The sequence below is a fragment of the Danio aesculapii genome, chromosome 14 (assembly GCF_903798145.1).
Source record: "Danio aesculapii chromosome 14, fDanAes4.1, whole genome shotgun sequence".
NCBI classification, from domain to species: Eukaryota; Metazoa; Chordata; class Actinopteri; order Cypriniformes; family Danionidae; genus Danio; species Danio aesculapii.
This window is the reverse complement of record NC_079448.1, coordinates 17,273,126-17,295,150: the sequence shown is the minus strand read 5'-3', so window position 1 is coordinate 17,295,150 and position 22,025 is coordinate 17,273,126. Positions and strand designations below refer to the sequence as shown.

Below are 22,025 nucleotides of genomic sequence, written 5' to 3'. Positions count from 1 at the left end.
GAAATATATCTATAGAAGTATGTTATTTATTATTATGTGATACAAAACTACAGATACAGTACATGTGAATCTGGTTTAAAGCTGATTGCTTTATGTATTACAGTAGTTTAGAAATAAAGTGTTTAGTGAGTGGCATTACGTTTCTTCTCTATTACCTTTGAAGATAACATAACACCAACATCAAAACCAAACTCAAAGCTAAATATATTTATTCATTCATTCATTTTACTTCGGTTTAGTCTCTATTTTAGAGGTCTCCACAGCGGAATGAACTGCCAACTATTCTGGCATATGTTTTATGCAGCAGATGCCCTTCCAGCCACAACCCAGTACTCATACACTCATACATTACAGCCAATTTAGTTTATTCAATTTACCTATAGCGCATGTCTTCGGACGGTGGGAGAAAGCAGAGCATGGCGAGAACATGCAAACTTCACACAGAAATGCCAACTGGCCCAGCCAGGACTCAAACCAGCGACCCTCTTGCTGTGAGGTGACAGTGCTAACTACTGAGCCACTGAAATGCCATATATCTGATGATGATTATGATGATTTGCATAAAAATAAATGCATTTTGAAAAAACTACCCAGAGCCTCTGTGAAAGAAATCACACAGTAAATCTTTAATCGAAGTTTATGTGTAAAATGAATGCAATTTTTATGTCCAGTGAATCGGTTTGTTTTCCATGTGTGGGAAGAGGAATGTTTCATTAGCTATGTTTCTATCAAAAGATGTTAACTAAACTTATGCACAAAACTAGAATAATGCATAAAAGACGTGCGAATAAAGCACGGGTCCATCCAAAAGCTACGTCTCAAATGGCATACTATACACTTATGCACTTTGTACTCATGCACTTACACACTTAACAGCATAGTATATGAATGTAGCGACGTCCCAACTGGAACACTAATGTTTGTTTTCACTAAGCGGAAATTTAACCATTTCCCTGATGACGGTAGACATGGGATGATAACCGTTTTCAAGGTATACCGCGGTTTGGAAATGTCAAGGTTTTAAAACCGCCAAAATTTTCTGCCATATGATTCCTGTAACATTTTCATGTAACATTTTTTATTTACGTTTTTTTTTTTTTATTAATTTTTAGGACAACTGTATCTTCAGCAGGAAAGATATCCAAAAATGCTGTTTTAAATTGTAAAGAAATCTGTGTTTTTGAAACTAAGACCGCAGAAGTTAATGATTCATTTGAAATAGTCTGACTTGTTTGTATTCAAAGGGGAAAAAAGTTTTTGTATTTTACCCAGACATTTAAAAATAATTAAAAAACTGTGAAACCGTGATATTTTTATCCAATCAGTTTAACATATTTTTGCATAAACTATTATGTTTTGCATGTTTATGTTTTGCATAAACAAACTATTATGTTTCTATTTTAAAGTATGATTTGGTTTCTGCGAACCTTTTTTTTAAGGGTTTCACTTGAATTCACTTTTATCCTGGACGGGCCCCCACTTTGAGTGCCATGATGGCAATCTATAATTTTGCACACACATATCCTTCGCCAAACCTGGCACACATGTCTAAAAAAAATGTAACAACATGTGTCGATGTGAAGTGGAAGAGCTAGTGTGGGTGGGGCCAAGAGCCACAGGGGCAGGGAAAGGTCGGTGTTATGAGTTCCTAATAAGTGTCAAGCCTTGTAGAGGAGCTTCAGATAAACTGAGTTTTGTGACGAGTTTTGTGAGTTTAGGGTTGGTGTGGGGTTAGGTGTTAAAAATACCATTTATCGGGTAATTTAATAGATAGCTTTAATAATACTCGGCACAACTACTGTTTTTACATTACTGTGACGGTTGGGTTTAGGGTTGGGGTGGGGGTAGATAATAAAATACAATAAGTTAATAAAATACAATAAATGGGAAATTTAGAAAATAATATAAATAATTCTCGTTAACTTCCAGCCGCAACCATATCCGATCTAGCAACAACCTTTCAGTGCTGGCAGTGTGACTTCTTCATGAATGCGTAAAACCTCCTGCAGCTCACGTATCGCTCACTAATCACCTCCTAGCGTCACCCGTTAGGATATACAAATTGAAATGATTGGCATCAACACATTATAACAAACCTGAACTTATAGAAACACTAATACTAAATGATGACTAATTAATGCAAAAATAACAGCTATAAAGAATAAAATAAAACACACGACTGCCATATCTCTATACCTCTACACCAACATACTCATTAAGACAATTAATTGTCAAAATTGGCCGTTTTGAACTGACCAACAACAGGCAAAACATCTTAAGAATGTTGAGTAAATATACTGTAGATTGCTCAATAATTCGAAGTGGGTATATACGCTCAAATAAGTATTTTTGCAAGTTGTTCAAACTACTTATTTTAAGTGAGCTGAATCAGCAATATTCTTGATTTTTTATTTATTTTTTTGTTACAGTGTTACTTCTGCATACAGACACGAGCACGCGTCTGCATAGCGAGTTTTCTCCACTGCATCTATCATGGATCAGCTGTGATTGCTACTGCCATCTATCAGTGTTTATAATTGGTGAACTGCGCCAGAATGTTAGAGCCAATCACAGCCCTTTCTGTTAAGTGTGTGACCAATCGCAACGGTGTAAGAAATAACTCGCTAGACAAGGCTCAGAAAGCGAGTGGGATATTTACATTTGTTTATTTGCTATAAATGCTCATGTTGTTCTTTGCATGTACTTGAGCTTTTAAAGGTACAGTTTTTATATCTGACTGTTTGTATTAAAGGACAAAATTGTATTACAAATAGTATATAAATATTATTTTTAATATAAGAATTGTTGTGCTGTGAAGAAAATATAAAACTGTGTATGGAAAGCATCGTCAATGCACCGTGATGCCCCGAGATATCGAATTGAACCGAATCGATGGCAAGATAATCAGAACTGAACTGAACTGTGAGACCAGTGTAGGTTCACACCTCTACCTATAATCATGCTTAAAACAAAACAATTTCATTATTAAAGTGATGTTAGGGTGCGGATATATCAGATAAAGTTATATGTGCGGGCGGATGGCGGGTGGATTATTGGTATGAAGTCGCAGATTTGGGTGACATTTCAGTTGATCTGCGCATCTCTAATACACACAAACACACAGCTTGACTGAATTGATAATAATACAACTACTAATACTGTTTAGATACTTTAGAATAATGTTGTAAATTGATAATAATTGTAGTACCTCAAACAGCAAAGTCGAGTAAAGGGGGTCGAGCCTAAACTCTGAAATTGCCTTCCTGATAATGTCCGAGGCTCAGACCAACTCTCGCAGTTCAAAACTAGATTAAAGACCGCTTTTTTTATTAAAGCATACACTTAATGCATCACTAAGCGGTATGATACATGAATGTGCCTTACGCATTTTGTTTATATACACTATGAACAGCAGCTACACTAATTATTCTCTTTATTCTGTATTTCCACCTGGGAATACTCATCACGAGGCCTTCAGAGACTATGCAGCACCACTGATTCGATCCAAGACCAGCGACGAGATGATCCCGAGCTTTCCATAATCCTGGCCCAGACCGTTTCTTGAGCAGCTGCTGTCGTGGTCATGGAGGAGTGGAGAGCATGAGACTGATTCCTGTGACACTCCGGGGACAGCCGAGTCTTGCTGACGTCCAGCTTCTCTAGCGCCTAGACTGCAGCTCTGCACAAGACGTTTGGCCATAGGAGAAATGTTCGTGCCCAACTGAGCCTGGTTTCTCTCGAGGTTTTTTAATTCTTCACTTTCGCCAATTGGTGAAGTTTTTTTCCTCGCCGCTGGCTTGCATGGTTCGGGATCTATTGGAGCTGCGCAACGATAAATTTGCTCTTCAGTGTTTGGACTCTCAGCAGTGAATATTAAACCACACTGAACTGAGATAAACTGAACTGAACTTAAACACTGAAAACTGGACTGTTTCAATTCACTATGATCTTCTATGTGAAGCTACTTTGACACAATCTACATTGTAAAAACGCTATAGAAATGAAGGTGAATTAAATTGAACTTACATATTTGCTTTTACTAATTTGGATGTCAATGATTACACGTTTCCTACTGTACCTTCATCAAAATATATTCTTTTATGTTCAACAGGACAAAAAAAAAAAACTCAAGGGTGAGTAAATAATGACAGGATTTTTGTATTATGGTGACTCTTTTTAACTTCAATAACATGCTCTGGCAGTGTTAGAAACATTTATAACAGTGCAACACAAGACAGATTTGGATACCTAGCTACACATCAGTTGGTATTGCTTTCTTTTTTAATTGCACAGCAGTTTTCTATCTCTACAAAAATGCAATTACAATCATATTTCAAGAGAAGACCATTCCCTTTGTGATTTTTGCCTATTGTTTTGATGAAATCAGCCATCGCATTGCACCTGCAGTCATCTCTGTGAATCACCACACTGTTGACAACCCTCAGAGTCGCACATGGTTGGAATACGATTTCATCAAAAGCTCTTGACCACACTACAGCCCAGCAATTTGCATGTAGCGTAAAACCACCACACCATTCACAATGAAAAAAAAAACACAGTTCCATCAAGAGCTACTCCAGCCCAACAGCTCTGCTTATTTTGATGTTCGCTTTCACACAAAATTATCACATCAGACAGAGATGTGTACAGTAGAGTTAAACCAGTCACGGCTTATTCAATGTGCACACTACTTTAATATCACTTTAAATGTGAGGGAAACAAAGACGTGCACTTTAGCCAAGCAGAGGACATCATAGGGGCAGTTGTAGTATCCTGAGCATCATAAAAAAAAAAAAAAAAACACTACAAGACTGGTATACCCTAGGGCTGCAATAGAGTCTGGCTGCAGATTTGCACTTGCACTTTCAGGCTTGCACTCTCAGTCTTGCACGCTCAGGCAACCGCGCTTCCTCTGCAAGTGACGTCATTTACAATCGCCACCTGTGCCCGCTTGAATGAAAGTCCCTCAGTAATATAACTAAAGGGGAAAAATAATTCCCTGAGGGGGGAAAATCCCTGAGGTAAGGGGTTTTATTAAGATAGTTGCAACAAACTTCTTATCTGTCACCCTCACCTAAGTGCCTTTTTTCTAAATGTTTCACTGTAGTTTCTGGCAACATACGGCAACGGGCGCCGCATTTGCTATAGTTACGTAAACAGATAGTAACGAACGAATACTTGCCTTACAACAGCTCTGCATTAATGTTACATATCATCTGTGCTGCTTTCTTTCCGTTAAGCAAGTCGAAATGGTCCCTTATCGAGTCAATCTCAACATTATTCTTGGAGGACCTATAAAACTGGGTTGGGATCATAGAGTCTTTTGAAGCTGCACTGAAGTGTGGTTTATTTATAAACTAATTTCGAGAGGATCACGTGCTTATGACTAACATGGCTGGCACCTCATTCGCTCCGTAATCTGTCCGATTAGATGATTATGGACGCATTATAAATAACTAGAGCTTTTCATTCCAGTTTTCTTCGTCATGAAGTTCCCCCCTTTCCACCCCCCCCCCTTTTTTTACGATAGGGCGGCACGGCGGCCCAGTGGCTGGCACTGTTGCTTCACAGCAAGAACGCCGCTGGTCCAACCTCCTACTGGGCCGGTTGGCGTTTCTGTGCAGAGTTTGCATGTTCTCCCGTGTTCGCGTGGGTTTCCCCCGGGTTCCCCGGTTTCCTCCCACTGTCCAAAAACATACACCATAGCCAATCGACTATTCCAAATTATCATCTAAGACAATCTTAGTTTACACTTCTCACACGGCGACAAGCAGGGAGTTCTCGAGACCTACCTGAACTCAAACTTCGTGCATTGCGTGCGTGCGTCCATTCCCTAAGCAACAAGGTACCCAGCCCTAGTCTTTGTATAGTTTTACTGCCAACTGTGTGCTAGTTTAAAGTAGGGCTGCAACAACGAATCGATTAAATCGATAAAAATTAATTACTAAAAGCGTTGGCAACGATTTTCATAAACCATTCGTTTTGTCACGCGACACGGGGACGTTTGATTATTAAAAAACACTTTAGTTCAGAGTGAACACGGTCTCTCTCACACACTGATACAGAGTTCGGTGCCTCATAGACAGGGTCAGGGATGAGGAAGAAGGGAGTTCAACAGCAGGGTCCTACTTTTGTTATGTTTTGAAGTAAGGACCGTAAAGTCCCTGCTGCTGATATTTTACTCATTATCCAGCTTGACAAGCATGACAAGTTAACGTTAGCTCATTTACCTTTAGAGCGGCAACTGAGAAAATCAAACTGAGATTTGGTGCCATCTCATGTTATAGATCACGATCACTTATACATTTATGTGAAATGGTAAAATTTTTGTTTGAGATTATATATCACTAAGATTATTTTACTTACCCAATTCACTAATAATTTAACTTGTTTTAAGCAAACAATCACTTAATTTTAAGGTGGTTTTTTTTTCAGAAAACAGGACATAATTTCTTTTGCTATTTCATGTGTCTAGTATGTACCTTGATTTAAAAATATTTAGATATTTGAATTGAAAACAGGAAAAACTACTTAGTTTTTTATTTTATTTTATTTATTATTATTATTATTATTATTATTATTATTATTATTACAGCTTTTTTAAAACGTTTGGAAATTAATGTTTTTTTTTTATCCGATTCATTGATTAATCGAAAAAATAATCGACAGATTAATCGATTATTAAAATAATTGTTAGTTGCAGTCCTAGTTTAAAGTTCGGAGCTTGTACACCGAGACTAATAACCACGCACACTGAATTAACTTTGACTGAGGCTATAACTAAAGGGCGTCATACACCAGATACGCCGCTCAGAGCCACGACACGGCACACCAGACGCGCACATTCGCATGTTATTAAAAAATGAAACCATTCAGATAGCGTTCTGTGGCGTGGCAGAAATATGAACAGTGTCCTGAGTTGTGGCTGGGCGCCGTGGACAGTTGCCAACTTGCGGCGCCGGTGTGTGTACCCTGATAAAAACCTAAAATGCATGGCGCTGCGCGTCGCCAAGCAGCGCTTCTGGTGTGTGACCTGCTTAAGGCAAGTTCACTGTTTCCATTGGAGGGACGCGCACGTGAGGCAACGCGCTTGCACTTTCCAGCTGCACCTAGTTAAGATGACAGGGAGCTTGCTTCTGTGACTGCGGGAAATGCAAACGGCTGAAGTTAGACGCAATAAAAAAGTACACATGTTTGCAAACCCACCTAAAGTTACAAACAATGGCGCCGATGAGATCAATCATGTGGTGAATGTTGATCTTGTGTTGACCCCAATGAACCTTATATCTAAAAATAGAGCAAGGGTGTTTCTTTGGTGACATCGCTTTGACTCACACGCTGAAAATGAATAATAACCGGGGAACCCGGGGGGTGACACAACAAACTGAGGATATGGTAATGCCTGTCAATCAATATTGGTGAGCAGGGGGACTGCACTCTTACGTCAAGTTGCGGTCGACTTCAAAACCGCTCAAATTGGTCTACCGTCTTTATGTTGGTAAATTGAAAAAAAAAAAGGACTGGGTGTGTTTATATCACCCCAACATGACGGTCTATCCACTATACCTGCACACGTCTGTGCAAATAGCTTGAAAAGTAGATTTTTCACCATAGGTGACTTTTAAAGCATTATAATCATTTATAAATACACAAACCGCTTTTCGGGGGGTGGGATCTGTCATGGTATATGACTTAGCTAGAATACAAGTACTTAGAATTATTTGACAACGTCATCACTAGCAACACAAACGAACTGGAAACTTACTTTCGGTTTATTTGTGTCAATTGCAAGTAACGTGACAGGAGAGTGCAGGTGTCAATTGTAAATGATGTCACTTGCATAGGAAGCGTGGGTGCCTGAGAGTGCAAGCCTGAAGGTTCAAGTGCAACTCTGCAGCCAGACCCTTCTCTAAGGCTGAGTGATTTGACCTAAAATCAAAATCTCGATTAATTGAACATTTTGACTTGATTACAATTAATGACTGATTATTTATTTATTTTTATTTTTTTGCCCTCATAGTTCACTGACAAATTTTGTACATTAAATTGTCATGACACACCGAGGACTGAACACGAGGTAAGAAAATTAACACAGTTTTATTTAACAAAAGTAATTCAATAATCTTAATTGAGTGGGCTGAGAGTTCGTAGCATGAATAAGGAAATCCGTTGCAGACACACCACACACATAGAGGGAATCCAGGAGAGCAGTGCAGAGAGACGTAGAGCAATGGAAACACAGAGACGCTGGAACAGGAGAAATGCTGGAGATGGATCGGGTGAATGCTCAGGGTGTGAGTTTCAGAACCGACAGTGGCAGAGTGAACAGAGGGAACTGGTCGATTCCAGGGACTGCCTGACATTAATATGCTCACATATTACAAGTGAGAAATTTTTGAATGAAGGGTGTGTAACTTGATTTTATAATAATTGAAGGAAACTATTATCTATGATTATTTATTGAACAACATCATTGATCAGCTGAAATTAAAATACACATTGCCTAAAAACGAACAGTCACTCTTTCTTATTAAAAAAGTGAATAAATAACTTGCACTTTTGGAAACAAAATAAAAGTAGTTTCAATGTTTTTTATATCAAAAGTAGAAAATAAGCAGTATATTTTCTAAATAAAATAACTTTTGTATATCCTGTAAATAATATTTTAAGTGCATTTCTTGCATCTTCTGTAAACAAATATTTTAATGTAAATAATAATTTTAATGTAATGTACAATATGCCATCTCAAGGCATATCTGGTGAAGCTTCCAATCATCATCAGTGTAGTGCAAAGTGAGGCTCAAGAATGGGGCCATCGTCCTTCTTGATCAGATGTGGCTACAAAGTTGCCACAGAAGTATAGATAAGCCTTAAAGGCTTAAACAGAGCAGGGTCATGTGACTCCACACCCATTAGGGAAAGTAATTGAAAAACGAATTATTATTATTAATAATTATTATTATTATTCTGTATTAAAATAGTGACACAGGGATTTGTTTTAAGCCCCCTCTTGTTTTTGCTTTATATCAGGGGTCACCACACTTATTCCTGGAGGGTCAGTGTCCTGCAGATTTTACCTCCAACTCTAATCAAACACTTACTAAGCTAATCAAGGTCTTACTAGGTATGCTTCAAACACCCAGGCAAGTGTTTTGAGGCAAGTTGGAGCTAAATCCTGGAGGGATACCGGCCCTCCAGGACCGAGATTGGTGACCCCTGCTTTATATGATGGCATTTGGGCGTCATAATAGCGCAATCGCCTCACAGAAAGAAGGTCACTGGTTCGAGCCCTGGCTGGGTCAGTTGGCATTTCTGTGTGGAGTAAAACATATGCTGGATAAGTTGGTGGTTCAATCCGCTGTGGCGACCCCTGCTCGTCACTCTGGCCGATCTCATGATCTCATGTTTACATACAGCGCAAGTGGCACGTGCACTAATCGGCAGATCTCTGTGCTCCCAATGCTGCTATCAATAGTTGGAGATAAGCTAAATACTTGAATGGCCTTGCAAATACACTTGTATTTAGGCCTTTTTACATATAAGAACTGAAAGTTCAGTGTTTTTTTTTTTTTTGTTCTCTAAAACCTGGCTCAATAGGGAAATAAAAAACATGAAAACTTTTTTTTTACTTTAATATATTTAATATTATACCTTTTCAATAAATGTTTAATAAACAGTAGTTTATGCGCCTATTTTCTTTTAGGAAATAAGAAGTAATATTTATATTTTTATTATTTATATTTTTTATTATATTTATATAATTTATAGGTGTGCACTTTTTCTTCATTGAGACATGTTGAATTCTTCTTTCATCATTTAAAACGTTTGCAAAAAGAATGTATTATCTGTTTTATCTATAATTTTCTGTAAACAGGGTTTCTGCAGGTTTCACTGAGTTAAATTTAAACCTTTCCAAACATTTTTACGACCATTACGAATGAAATTTTAGACTCATAAAGGGTTAAAGGCTAAGGAATTTTAAAATGGCCCAGATGGAAAAGATTTTTATTTGCCCTATATACATTATTAGAACTTAATACAATTAATAATACAATAATACATTAATATTTTAGGTTTTATTTCTTAGCAAAATATTTTAAATATTGTGTAAAAACAAGCAAGCTTTACTTGTATCCATAGACTTTTTTCTAAACATAAAAAATTAACAAAAGTTTTAGAAACTATAATAAACTAAATCTATGCACAACAGTCTGTCCATGTCAGTGTCTTCAGCAGTAAACACATGGATAAATTTTAAACAAATGTTATTGTAAGGAAAATAATTAAACCATTATGTTAACCCTCGTATGGTGTTCGGGTCTGTGAGACCTGTGTTCAGTTTTTTTCAAACTAAAAATTAAACATTGAATTATTTTTTCAACCTGAAATTCATTGGCTTTGGCTTGTTTTCTGTGAAGAACATAAATCCGAACAAATTTTCAATGACCGCATACTGTACCTCCCCCCACACATTTACATTACACACAAGGTGTTCGGGTTCACTGGACCCAGGTCTAATAAAAGTCTTGAAAGTGTAGGTCCAGTGTTCCTACACTCTGTCGTCCTCCTTTCTGGTGCCGCTGTTTTCTTCCTCTCCCCCTCCTGCTCCCGCACAAAGTTGCACTATTGTTGAAAATTCAACTATCAACACTGTCTGCTCTTCCTGCACATTTTACCCTCTCTCTTGCAGGAACCAAGCTTGATTTTCTCACACCCTGTCCCATCTGCGAATTAGGGGCATAATATTATAAATAAGACTTTGCCAGTGTGGTTCCTTATCACAACTGATCAAGATGGCCAAAAGATTATCTGCTGCGAGGGCCCTGCAATTGATTGTGGAAGAGACAGGAGCTTCCGATGATAATGTCCAAGACCATGGTGGGAACAATACGAAAAAACAAATCTGTGGGTTTTATTTTTTTCATAACATTAATAAAAAATAAATAAAAACACGAGAAGCACATTAATCCATCAATATGATCTAACAAAGGTAAAGGGGAAAAATTAACCATGTTTGCTGTTCATATGGCTTGTAATTGGGATGAAGTAAACATTTGTTGAGTAATTTAACATAAAATTGTTTGATAGTGTTAATTTGGAAAGCTAAAACTCTAGCGGGTCCACCAGACCCATAAACACTGGCTGAGTAACAAAAATACGAACACCACACAAGGATTAAATACAGTTAAAAATTACCTTTTTAAATAAAAAGATTAGAGTTTTATTGAGATGGATTGTTGATGATTGTATGGGTTTTGGCCTGATTGGGTAGCAATACATAGGCAAAATTAAGATGAATAAGATTTAAGATTTAGATTTAAGATTAAGATTTAAATAAGATTTAAGTTTGAAAAAGCTTTAAGACCTACAACACAATATTTCTGTAAATTTAAGACTTTTTCAGGCCTAAAATTTGGATTTTGAGATTTAAGACATTTTAAGACTTTTTAAGACCCCGCGAACACCCTGTGTAAAGCTGCTTCAACCATTACACTTAATAGTTTTAAGAGACATGTTTAAGGGATCTTCATTCATTTATTCATTTTCTTTTCAGCTTAGTCCCTTTATTAATTAGGGGTTGCCACTGCGGAATTAACCGCCCGATATATTCAGCATCTTTAGTTAAGGAGAGATCTCCACTTTATCATATTTGATGGGAAAATGCGCTTCATGCAAAAGCAAAGTTATATAAAGCTTCAAGCATCAGAAACAGTACTCGGTATCAGCTGCTCACCATGACAAGGAATCGGAAATCAACATCAGCTGCATAAATCCTGATCGGAGCATCCCTAGTAGATGATACTCAGCTATATACAGTTGAAGTCAGAATTATTAGAATTTTTTGAATTTTTGAATTTTTTTTCTTTTTAAATATTTCCCAAATGATGTTTAACAGAGCAAGGAAATTTTCAGTATGTCTGATAATATTTTTTCTTCTGGAGAAAGTCTTATTTGTTTTATTTCGGCTAGAATAAAAGCAGTTTTGAATTTTTTAAACAATTTAAGGTCAAAATTATTAGCCCCTTTAAGCTATATTTTTCAATAGTCTACAGAACAAACCATCATTATACAATAACTTGCCTAATTACCCTTCCCTGCCTAATTAACCTAATCAACCTAGTTATCCTTTTAAATGTCACTTTAAGCTGTATAGAAGTGTCTTGAAAAATATCTAGTCAAATATTATTTATGTCATCATGGCAAAGATAAAATGCCATGATAAAATGCCAAAGATAAAAAAGATAAAATGAATCAGTTTTTAGAAGTGAGTTATTCAAAATATTATGTTTAGAAATGTGTTGAATCTTCTCTCTGTTAAACAGAAATTGGGGAAAAAAATAAACAGGGGGGCTAATAATTCTGACTTCAACTGTAAACAACCAGGTGAAATGATAAAATAACACGTTACAGACATAAAAGTGTGTGATTTCCTTCTTTTAAATTCAGAGGACTGAAAACCTGTAGAAGAATGGAACATAATTTAAATCTAGGTGGATGTACTGTTGCTTCGAAGAGTTGAGTGTTTTATTAGACAGCAATCAAAATCATATTTCTTCCACCTTAGTAACACTGCCAAGATATGAAATATGTTGTCTATTTCTGATGTCGAAAAGCTAACGCAATTCATGACCTCAAGACTGGACCATCGCAAAGCTCTGTTGGCTGGTTGTCCGTCATCTTCAATAAACAAACTAGTTAGTCCAGAATTAGCTGTTAGAGTTCACCAGGTCATGAAACGTTAAGAACAGAAGTTACATTTGTATTACATGTTTCTACCTCATGATATTCATTCTATAGTAAACAGAATGTATCTTCTGAAGATTTCAGAGGATGACAGGACCTGCAAGGATCTCATTAGATGCTACTTCTAAATCAAAATATTCCTTACTTTGTAATCATAGTCAAAGAATCCTCTTGCATCAATACCGTCATAGGTATTGATGCAAGAGGATCATCAATACTGTACCTAAGACCGTGTTGCCCTCTCCCCAAAATGTAAAAATTATTTTATACAAATACAAATAAGCTGAAGTAATGATGGTTTCAACAGAAGAACCCAGGCACAGCATCAATTTACAACCTCTAATCTCACATTATATCTGTGTTTAAAGGTTTATAATGTGTTATTAAAAATAAAAACCCTGACAGTTGCAAACCATGGTCAATTATAGGACAATGTCCAATCAAAATGAATATATTGCAAAAGGCCAAAGATTAAATATTATTAATATGTCCGTGATTTAATTCACAGGGGAGCTGAACTTTTGCCCCAGGTGAGGAGACAGGGTGCCTTGAGCTATCAGTATGAGGGGATCTCAGGGAGTCAGTACAAGCATGAAATAACAGAGGCCTGTGCACTGGCTCTGTCCCCCAGGAGTAGCCTGAGCTGTCTCCCCCTCCGGCCAAGAAAAGCAATCAAAAACTGAACAATCTCCCATGGACCTCACCTCGCTGTTTAATTACAGCACAGACTCACCGCGGCAGTCTACCTCACTTAGCTTATCCACGGTTCAGAAGAAAGACATGCTGCAATGTGATATTTACATTGGAAAACACAGCTGTTGAAGATGACATGTACTGAAAGAGAAGTAGGATTTGACCTGTCACATACAGGTATATATATATATATATATATATATATATATATATATATATATATATATATATATATATATATATATATATATATATATATATATATATATATATCCCAGTACTGGGTTGTAGCTGGAAGGGCATCCACTGCATAAAACATATACCGAAATAATTGGTGGTTCATTCCACGGTGGCAGCCCATGATAAATCAGGGACTAAGCCTAAGAAAAATGAATGAATGAATGAATGAATGAATGAATGAACTTAAAGGTATGTATAGTGATTCCAGTATGAACTGGAAAATGCAAATGGTATATCATAAAAATTAATAATGCACCTATTTTAAGTGCATTGAGTTAATGTGCACTGACCACCGAATTTACCCCTCGAATTAAAAGCTCGTTTTTGACCATGTTTGGAATTTTCATGAAGATTAATGTGCTCTGCTCTAGTGCTCTGCAACTTCCCAGCAGGCAAAGGACGTCAACAAGACCACACAATGACATTGTACCCTAATGCCGTAGGGACGTTGCATTTTGTTTGGAAAAAAAAATTTGGTTGATGTCAGAACCCAACGTCAGGCTGACATCAATGTCCAACGTCCAACCTAACATCAACCAAATATCAACGTAATGTTCAACATTAATCAAATAAATGTCAGTATTTGACATCAATATGACGGTTTAAGATGTTAAAGATGTTTCAGCAGGTTTCATCACACCAAATTTAAAGAACTTTCAAAGACCATTATGAATGAAATTTTAGACTTTCACAGGGCAAAAGGTTAAAAATTGTTTTTGTAATAACCAGTGGATTTTATTTACTTGCCCCATTAAAATTAAAATTTTGTTTTATATAGTTATAACATAAATACACAACATAAATTTATGCATAAATACATGGAGAACTTTAAAACTAATGTTATTTTAAGGATGTAAGGAAGACAATTAAACTATATTGCTAAATAGTTAATAAATGTTAATTTTGTTAAACGTTTTTAGATGGATTTGTTGGTTGTACTGACTGCTTGTTAAGTCTGACGTCACGTGAAGCAGCTTCCAGGTCCAGGCACTCTATCAAACTGTATGGGGAGACTCAACAAATGGCAATTTTAAACATTAACAAAGCGAAGTAATACTTTCAAAAATCACGATATATATCCATGCCTTATATTAGATGGTCAGAAAGTGATACATTTTTTATAAATTGTTAAAATATTGGTGTCTGTGATGCAGTAAGTCCAGAGACTGATGCGTACACCATGATTTTATATGAAATTTACTTTAATGACTGATATGACTAAAAAGTGGTCATAAATGAATATTTTCTTAATTCAAATGAGTAGCGGCTTGGACCAGAAACAGTATTTCATATGTCACGACTTAACAAGCAGATAGCTTTACACAGACAATTAGCGAAAATTAAGACCTGTTTAAAAGTATATTTAAGACCTACAACGGCATATTTCACTGAATTTAAGACTTTTTAGATTTAGTTTTTAAAATTTAAGACATTTAAATTTTTTTTTACATTTTAAACGTCATTTGATATCAAAATAACGTTGACCTTAGACACTGGCTAGACATTGAATTTTGGTCTCCTGAAGTTACAACCTAAATCTAACCTAATATTAATGTCTTATGATGTAGTGTGCCTGCTGGGTTGTGTCAATGCTTGAAATTTACACACACACATACACACACACACAGCATGATGTACTCTGAAATATACACATGCAAAATAATCATACTTCAGTTGTCAAAAAAAGTTTTAACAAATTAAGTAGATTCTTTATTAAATGACAATATTTTCAACTGAAGGGGTATAGAGGCTTATTTTAGTCATGGGATGATAACTGTTTTCACGGTACACTGCGGTTTGGAAAAGTCAAGATTTTAAAACTGGCTAATTTTTATTCTGTTATACTATTCCTAAGGTATGATTAATGTAATGTTTTTTTTTTTTTTAGTTTTTCTGTTGTTTTTTAGGACAACAGTATCTACAGCAGAAAAGATTTCCAAAGATGCCATTTTAAATTGTAAAGAAATCTGTGTTTTGGAACCTAATAAAGGCAGCAGAAGATTCATTTGAATTATTTAGCCTGACATGTTTACTGCTCCAAAATATTTTAAATGTTTTTTAAAAGGTGTTTGTTTTTTACTCAGACATTTAAAAAGAATATATTTTAAAGCAGTAATCACAATCCCTTGAAACCGTGATATTTTTATCCAAGGTTATCACATCGGCCCATGTCTAGTTTATTTCAGCTAGAAGTGAATGGAATGAAATTAAAGATTGCTCCTAAGTTGTGCTATGGGAAAAATAGGTTAAATTATTATAAGTATCAATGTTTCCATCTAAAAATGTGAATTAAATTGATGCACAAAACTAGAATATCACAAAAAAGATGTGCGAGCGTTTCCATCCAATGAGTCAAAGTGAGCAAAATCGTCACTTCCTGATTAACTGGCGCCAATTATCAAAAGTAGCAATGGAATTTGCTGTGACAGAAGAAGCTGCATGAATCTTTTCTTCATTTAATAAATGACCTGTGCCTCAGAAGACAATGCAGACATGCAATGCTTAGTGACATTTGAAGGCATGAAATGAGGAGCATAGACGCTCTTGACAGTTCTAGATGTAATTATTAATATAATAACACTAATACTAAAATGTTACTGCATTTTAGAATGACCAAAACAACATTTCAGTTTTACAATGCGGTCAACCTGCTGGTTTGTCCATTCACACCAATTTTTTATCATCACATGATTTTTTATAACAAAATCACATGACTTTTTTAATGCACATAATGGAACTTGTTCGGTAAAAGTGTTTCCATCGTAGTTTATGTGCATTTATTTTATAATTTTTTTTATCCTACTCAGTTATGCGCATCCGTTTTTTTTATGTGCATTTTCAAAACTGATGTGCATCTTAGCGTTTTCATCAACCAATTTTTTATGCGCATATCCAAAATGTGCATAAAAATATGTGGATGGAAACATGGCTAGTGATGCACTAAATATGATTTTCCATAGCTGAATCTGATTTTTTACAAGTAAATTTGCTGATTCTACAGTGTGGGCCATTTATATGGAGACACCTTCATAAAATGGGAATGGTTGGTGATATTAATGTCCTGTTTGTGGCACATTAGTATATGTGAGGGGGCTTACGTTAAATTACATTAAAACCAAGCACACCATTGTTTTTCTCAGTTGAAATTCCCAATACGTTTATTAAGGTATATCCATATAAATGGCCCACCCTGTATATCAGCTATATTCAGCTATATGCTATATTAGGTTTTTTTTTTTTACTAGAAGCTAGGGGAAAAAATTGTATTTGAGCAACATGTTTATTTGCTACACCGCATGGTGAATCTGTAGTCATTTCAAATAAAAAGCAAACACTCCACTATAATCATAATCCACACAAAGGAGCAACACATTATCTTGGGTAGTTGGTGATTTCAAAATATAATGTGGAAAAAAACATGATATGTAATAATAGTATGTTATTATTATATTATGCTACATAAAACATACTGGCACAAACATAAAATAGTAGATATACTGACTAAAACAAATCCATTCTCTTCCAGCAGGTGCAGCATACAGAACTGCAGGAGTAACAGCATTTCCTTGGTTACAGCAGTAAGCAAAGCAGCTGCTCTTGTCTTTTTTAATGTGCATTATTCAGCGATTATCTAAGAAGAAAATACCATCTAAACTTTTATTTAAATTAAAAGCAAACACTACACTTTAATCGTAATCCACACAAAGGAGCAACATACATTATCTTGGGTAGGTTCCACTCATAAATACCTAAAAAAAAACACACCACAATATTTAGGTGGGTAAACCACGCCTGATTATTTTCCTCCAACATTTCACACATCATGAACAGCATGTATGCCAGTGGGTTTTTCAAACTGCCTACTAATTTAACTATAATCCACACAAAGAAAAGATATTATCAGATGCACGATTATATTAAATCAAGTCCATATACATTAAGTATAGATGTTTACTCAAGCTTTAAAAAATAAACAAGCTTTAAAAATAAAGTGATTACCTGAATAAGCTGTAATGAAACACATAAACATGATCCGTACAGTATTTCAAAGTTTGTTCAAATAAATTAATCTAGTGTTTCTCTGTGTGTTTTGGCTTTAAAAAATCTGTCAGGATCATCAAGACTCGCTGGGTGCATCTGTTATCACATTCAGCTTCTCTAATCTTTGTAACAATAATAAAATCCCTATAAGTTATGATTATATCAACAAAAAGGGCCAACAAAGATGTATTTAGAGTTGTATTTTATGGTTTTAACATACTGTATATGAAAACAGAGGCATGAATTAATATCATCTTCTGCTTAAAGACGAGATTTTGAAGATTACTGGCATCCTTTCACTCCAGATAAATGACAGTAAGAGCTGAGTGATATGACACGATGCATAAATGTGCATTAAACACTTATATTCAATAGTCAACATGTGTTTGTTGCCTCGTTACAAACATATGTGGCAAATTTCAGAATGTACACAGTAAACTAACAAAATATACACTCACAAAAATATTTTTGCTGTTTGTTATCTAACTACTTATCTAAAATGAGCTGAATCAACACAATTCTCAAGTCGTTTGAGGGACAACCTAATTGTTTTATCTTCAATCAACTTAAATTTGTAAAAACAATTAGGTTAACTTAATCAATTTGTGTTGGGACAACATGAAGGAATTGACCCAGCAGTTTTTTTACAGTGTAATTTAAGACACCTTAAGCCTCTTTCCCAAATTTTGCAATCTAATGACAAGCTGTGATGAGATGAGACACTCCATGCTGAGATGAGACACTGATTACATTACTCCAAACTATAAATACAATATTGTTTTCAAAATAAAAGTCCCACATACATACCTAGTAAGTATAATGCAAGTATAGATAAACATAAAAAAGATGTAGATAAAAAATCACTGTTGTATTCTCAATAGAAAAATTGTGGCCAATCAAATGCAGCCTAAGCCATGCATATTAATTATCCCCCTTTTCAGAGTTTGTGTCTAGTTCTGATTGGCTTGTTTTTCACTGGGATTTTACACAGGAATTTACATGAGAATGTAGAAACAGGTGTGTGAGGCTCACAGTATGTCATTTCCATACTAAACTCTTTATTATTCAGCTATAGCCATATGTTCATTCTATGACATCTTTAAGTTTTCTAATAGCAGGCCAATGAATATTCTAATAACAAGACGAGTGTGAGGATAAATATGAACTGCATTATAGAGGAGCTTATTGGTAGTTTATTGGCACAATAATTGCTTAATCAGGCATAAATACTGATGCAGGAAATCTCAAAATGCCAATTAATCATCCAATTAATCAGCCTTGGTCTTACAAATTGAAACATACCCAGTTTACTATGACTCATCAAGGTACTGTAAGTTCTCACTACATAATCACTTAGCAAAACTGTTGTTGTAATGTGGCTAATAAGGGATTTTTCCTACCACAGTAGCTTAGTTGTAAAGAAGCTTTCAGAAATCCCTCAGGCCAAGGACTTTCAATTAAAAGCACAAAACAATAGGCTCACAACAACAGCGACAATGCTCGCAGACGAACACAAATCAATGCAACTGAAGATTCAATGCAATGCTCTATGAAGAGATGCATGAAAAAACATTACAACTGGAAAAAAGGAATGAAGTGAAATGAAAGGAATGCTAAAAGATTAAAACCAAATTCAGAACCAGAAATGGAATGTCTGGAATAAAGTGATGAAAAAAGGACACATTTTAGCAGGGAAAACATAATTTCTCTTGCAAAATGTGCTTCTCCCCTGGTTCAAATACTTCACGATGCCATCTGGTTTCCTCAAAAAGCCTTCCTCCTTATAGCCATCATCATAGAGTGCATTGTTGTGGCAACCATAGGGAAGAAAACCAGCAGACGCTATGACTAAACACTAGACAGAAAAAAAAACTAAACGAAAAAAAAAAATAGCCCATTGATAGACTTGTGACTCAGTGAGTGAGCGGCACAGATTGGGCTGACATGGTCCTCAAAACAGCCAATGTATTCAATCGGAATGTAGTTTTTTTTTCGCATTTTATAAGACTACAAACAGTTTTTATGTGCTCAAACCTGCACAATACTCCTATATAACATAGTACAGTATCTTAAACACATTCTATAGTCCACACAAATCTACAGAGCATTGACATCTCAAGCAGAACCTGGAAAATCACTGAAGGTCAGGAGTGGTCGCAAGGTTTTAAGGCCAAGGTGCCCCAAAAAATGTCAGTAACAACTGATTAAGCATGAATTTGTTCTTGAATTCTAAAACATTTGAGAAAAAAAAAAGTAAATTTTATTACTGTAACTAAATAATCACAGCTAGTTAATGAACTATTTTATACATAATAATACACGTGTATAAGGCATGGGCCAGTATAAGATTCTGACGATATGATAACCTTAAATATCACGGTTTTACAGTATCACGGTATTGTGACTACTGCTCTAAAATATTTTCCTTTTAAATGTCTGGGTAAAAAACAATTTTTTCCTCTTTGAAAATAATATATTTTATTCTTTGAAATATTTAAAATATTTTAAAGCAGTAAACATGTCAGGCTAAATAATGAAAATTAATCATAGACTTCTGCTGTCTTCATTAGTTTCAAAACCAGATTTCTTTACAATTTAAAATGGCATCTTTGGAAATCATTTCTGGAGATACTATTATCCTAAAAACAAACAAAAAAAGTAAATAAAACAATCTTACACATACCTTAGTAAAGGTATTACAGAATATGTTGGCGGTTTTAAAACTTTGACTTTTCCAAACCTTGATATAGCTTGAAAACAGTTATTGTCCCATGCCTAACGTGTATACTTTATTATTTATTTTTTAAAACTGATCTTATAAATCTTCTTTTTTTTATCTTTTTAGCAGAAGAATCCAGCACATGGTGTCTGTAAAACCAAATTTCCTTTTATCTACACTTTTACATCATATATTTGATCACAAAGGGATACATCACAGAAAAATGAAAATTCTGTCATCATTTACTGTCATCTTTAACCTTTATGAGTTAATTTCTTCTGTTGAACGCAAAAGATTATATTTTGAAGAAAGCCAAAAACCTGTAACTATTGACTTCTATATTATTTGTTCTTCCTTCTATGTAAGTCGATGGTTAGGTTTTCCTCTTTCTTCAAAATAATCAAAATGTTCATTGATATGTAATGTATAAGTAAAATGAAACGTATAAGATAAATTATATTAAAATTTTAATTTGTATGTGAACTATCCCTCTTAAAGATGGTCTAAAATGCTTTTTATGTAGTTCTGCGACTATTATGCACACTCATGTTTTAAACTATGTATAAACTATCTATATGCAGGCATCCCTTGTAAGCAGTCCATGATGCCCAAAGAGAGCCGACAGTTTTTTTCCAAGTAAAACAACTCTGTAAAAAACAGTAATGTTGAAATTAAATGCAAATGTAGGCTGCTGACTATTTGTTTGACACCATGATGTCCCTTCAGAAATCTGTTTATGTAAGCTGCTCTTGAAATCATGATGTTCCAAAATGCTGTCAATGTAGGGAGCTCACTACAGTATGTCTTACGACACATGCCAAAAAAAAAAAACCTTGGTTTCGAGACAAGTGTCAGAAGTGAGCAGGGTTTAACGAAGCCAGAAGTCGCATTACTACACACACTACGAATACCTCCTAATCACATCACGTAATATCAATGTTCACTATTTAAAAGCAGTGATGAAATGCATTATTATTGATAAAGTGTTGCGTTTTCATTCGTATCTCACGCAGAAAAACACGTTGGATCACTTACCTACACTTGAAGCTGCCAAATAGTGGTTATTTCTTCACGCCGAGAGGTTTTCACCACATACCAGCTTAAATGTTGAAATAATTTCCTTTATCAGAGGCACTTGTGCATGTTTTCGCGCATCCCGGGCCTCCAGTCAGAGAGCAGGTGGACGCGCCTCCCGTCAGTGATGGAGAACAGCCCGCTGATTCTCTTTCCTCTATCGCTCCATCTCCAATGACAGCAGGACCGTGTCGTTAAAAAGCAGCGCTCTTCAGCTCCAGCACGTCTCCATCTGTAAATCAGGTGCTGGATGCTGCCATTGTTCGGGCTGCTGGATCTCGGTGTGATGGGCGCAGTCTCGTAAGCGCGCTCGCTGTTCCCCTCGCGCGTCTCTCTCCGGCTCGTGAGAGTGCGCGCGCCCTCAGTGCTCACAGGCTCGTGACGTGTGTGTGAATGGGAGGTGCTACAGGTGAAAAGGCCAAAAAGTTTGCTTTTTTTCTTTTATTAAAATGGAGCGTTACCGCAATCACAATGAATACACAGAAATAACTTGATCAGGTCATATTTCTAAACT

The 22,025-nt window shown here is 35.7% G+C and overlaps 1 protein-coding gene across 1 annotated transcript in view; it reads right to left on the bottom strand.

Annotated features, from left to right (window-relative positions):
- The window catches only part of nexmifb (neurite extension and migration factor b), a 133,458-nt gene extending 111,637 nt beyond the window's left edge, over window positions 1-21,821 (bottom strand). The window contains exon 1 of the mRNA XM_056472801.1: window positions 21,473-21,821. The gene's annotated coding sequence lies outside the window, so the exon portion shown is untranslated. The remainder of the gene's footprint in view (window positions 1-21,472) is intronic.
- Between the last annotated feature and the right edge of the window lie 204 nt (window positions 21,822-22,025).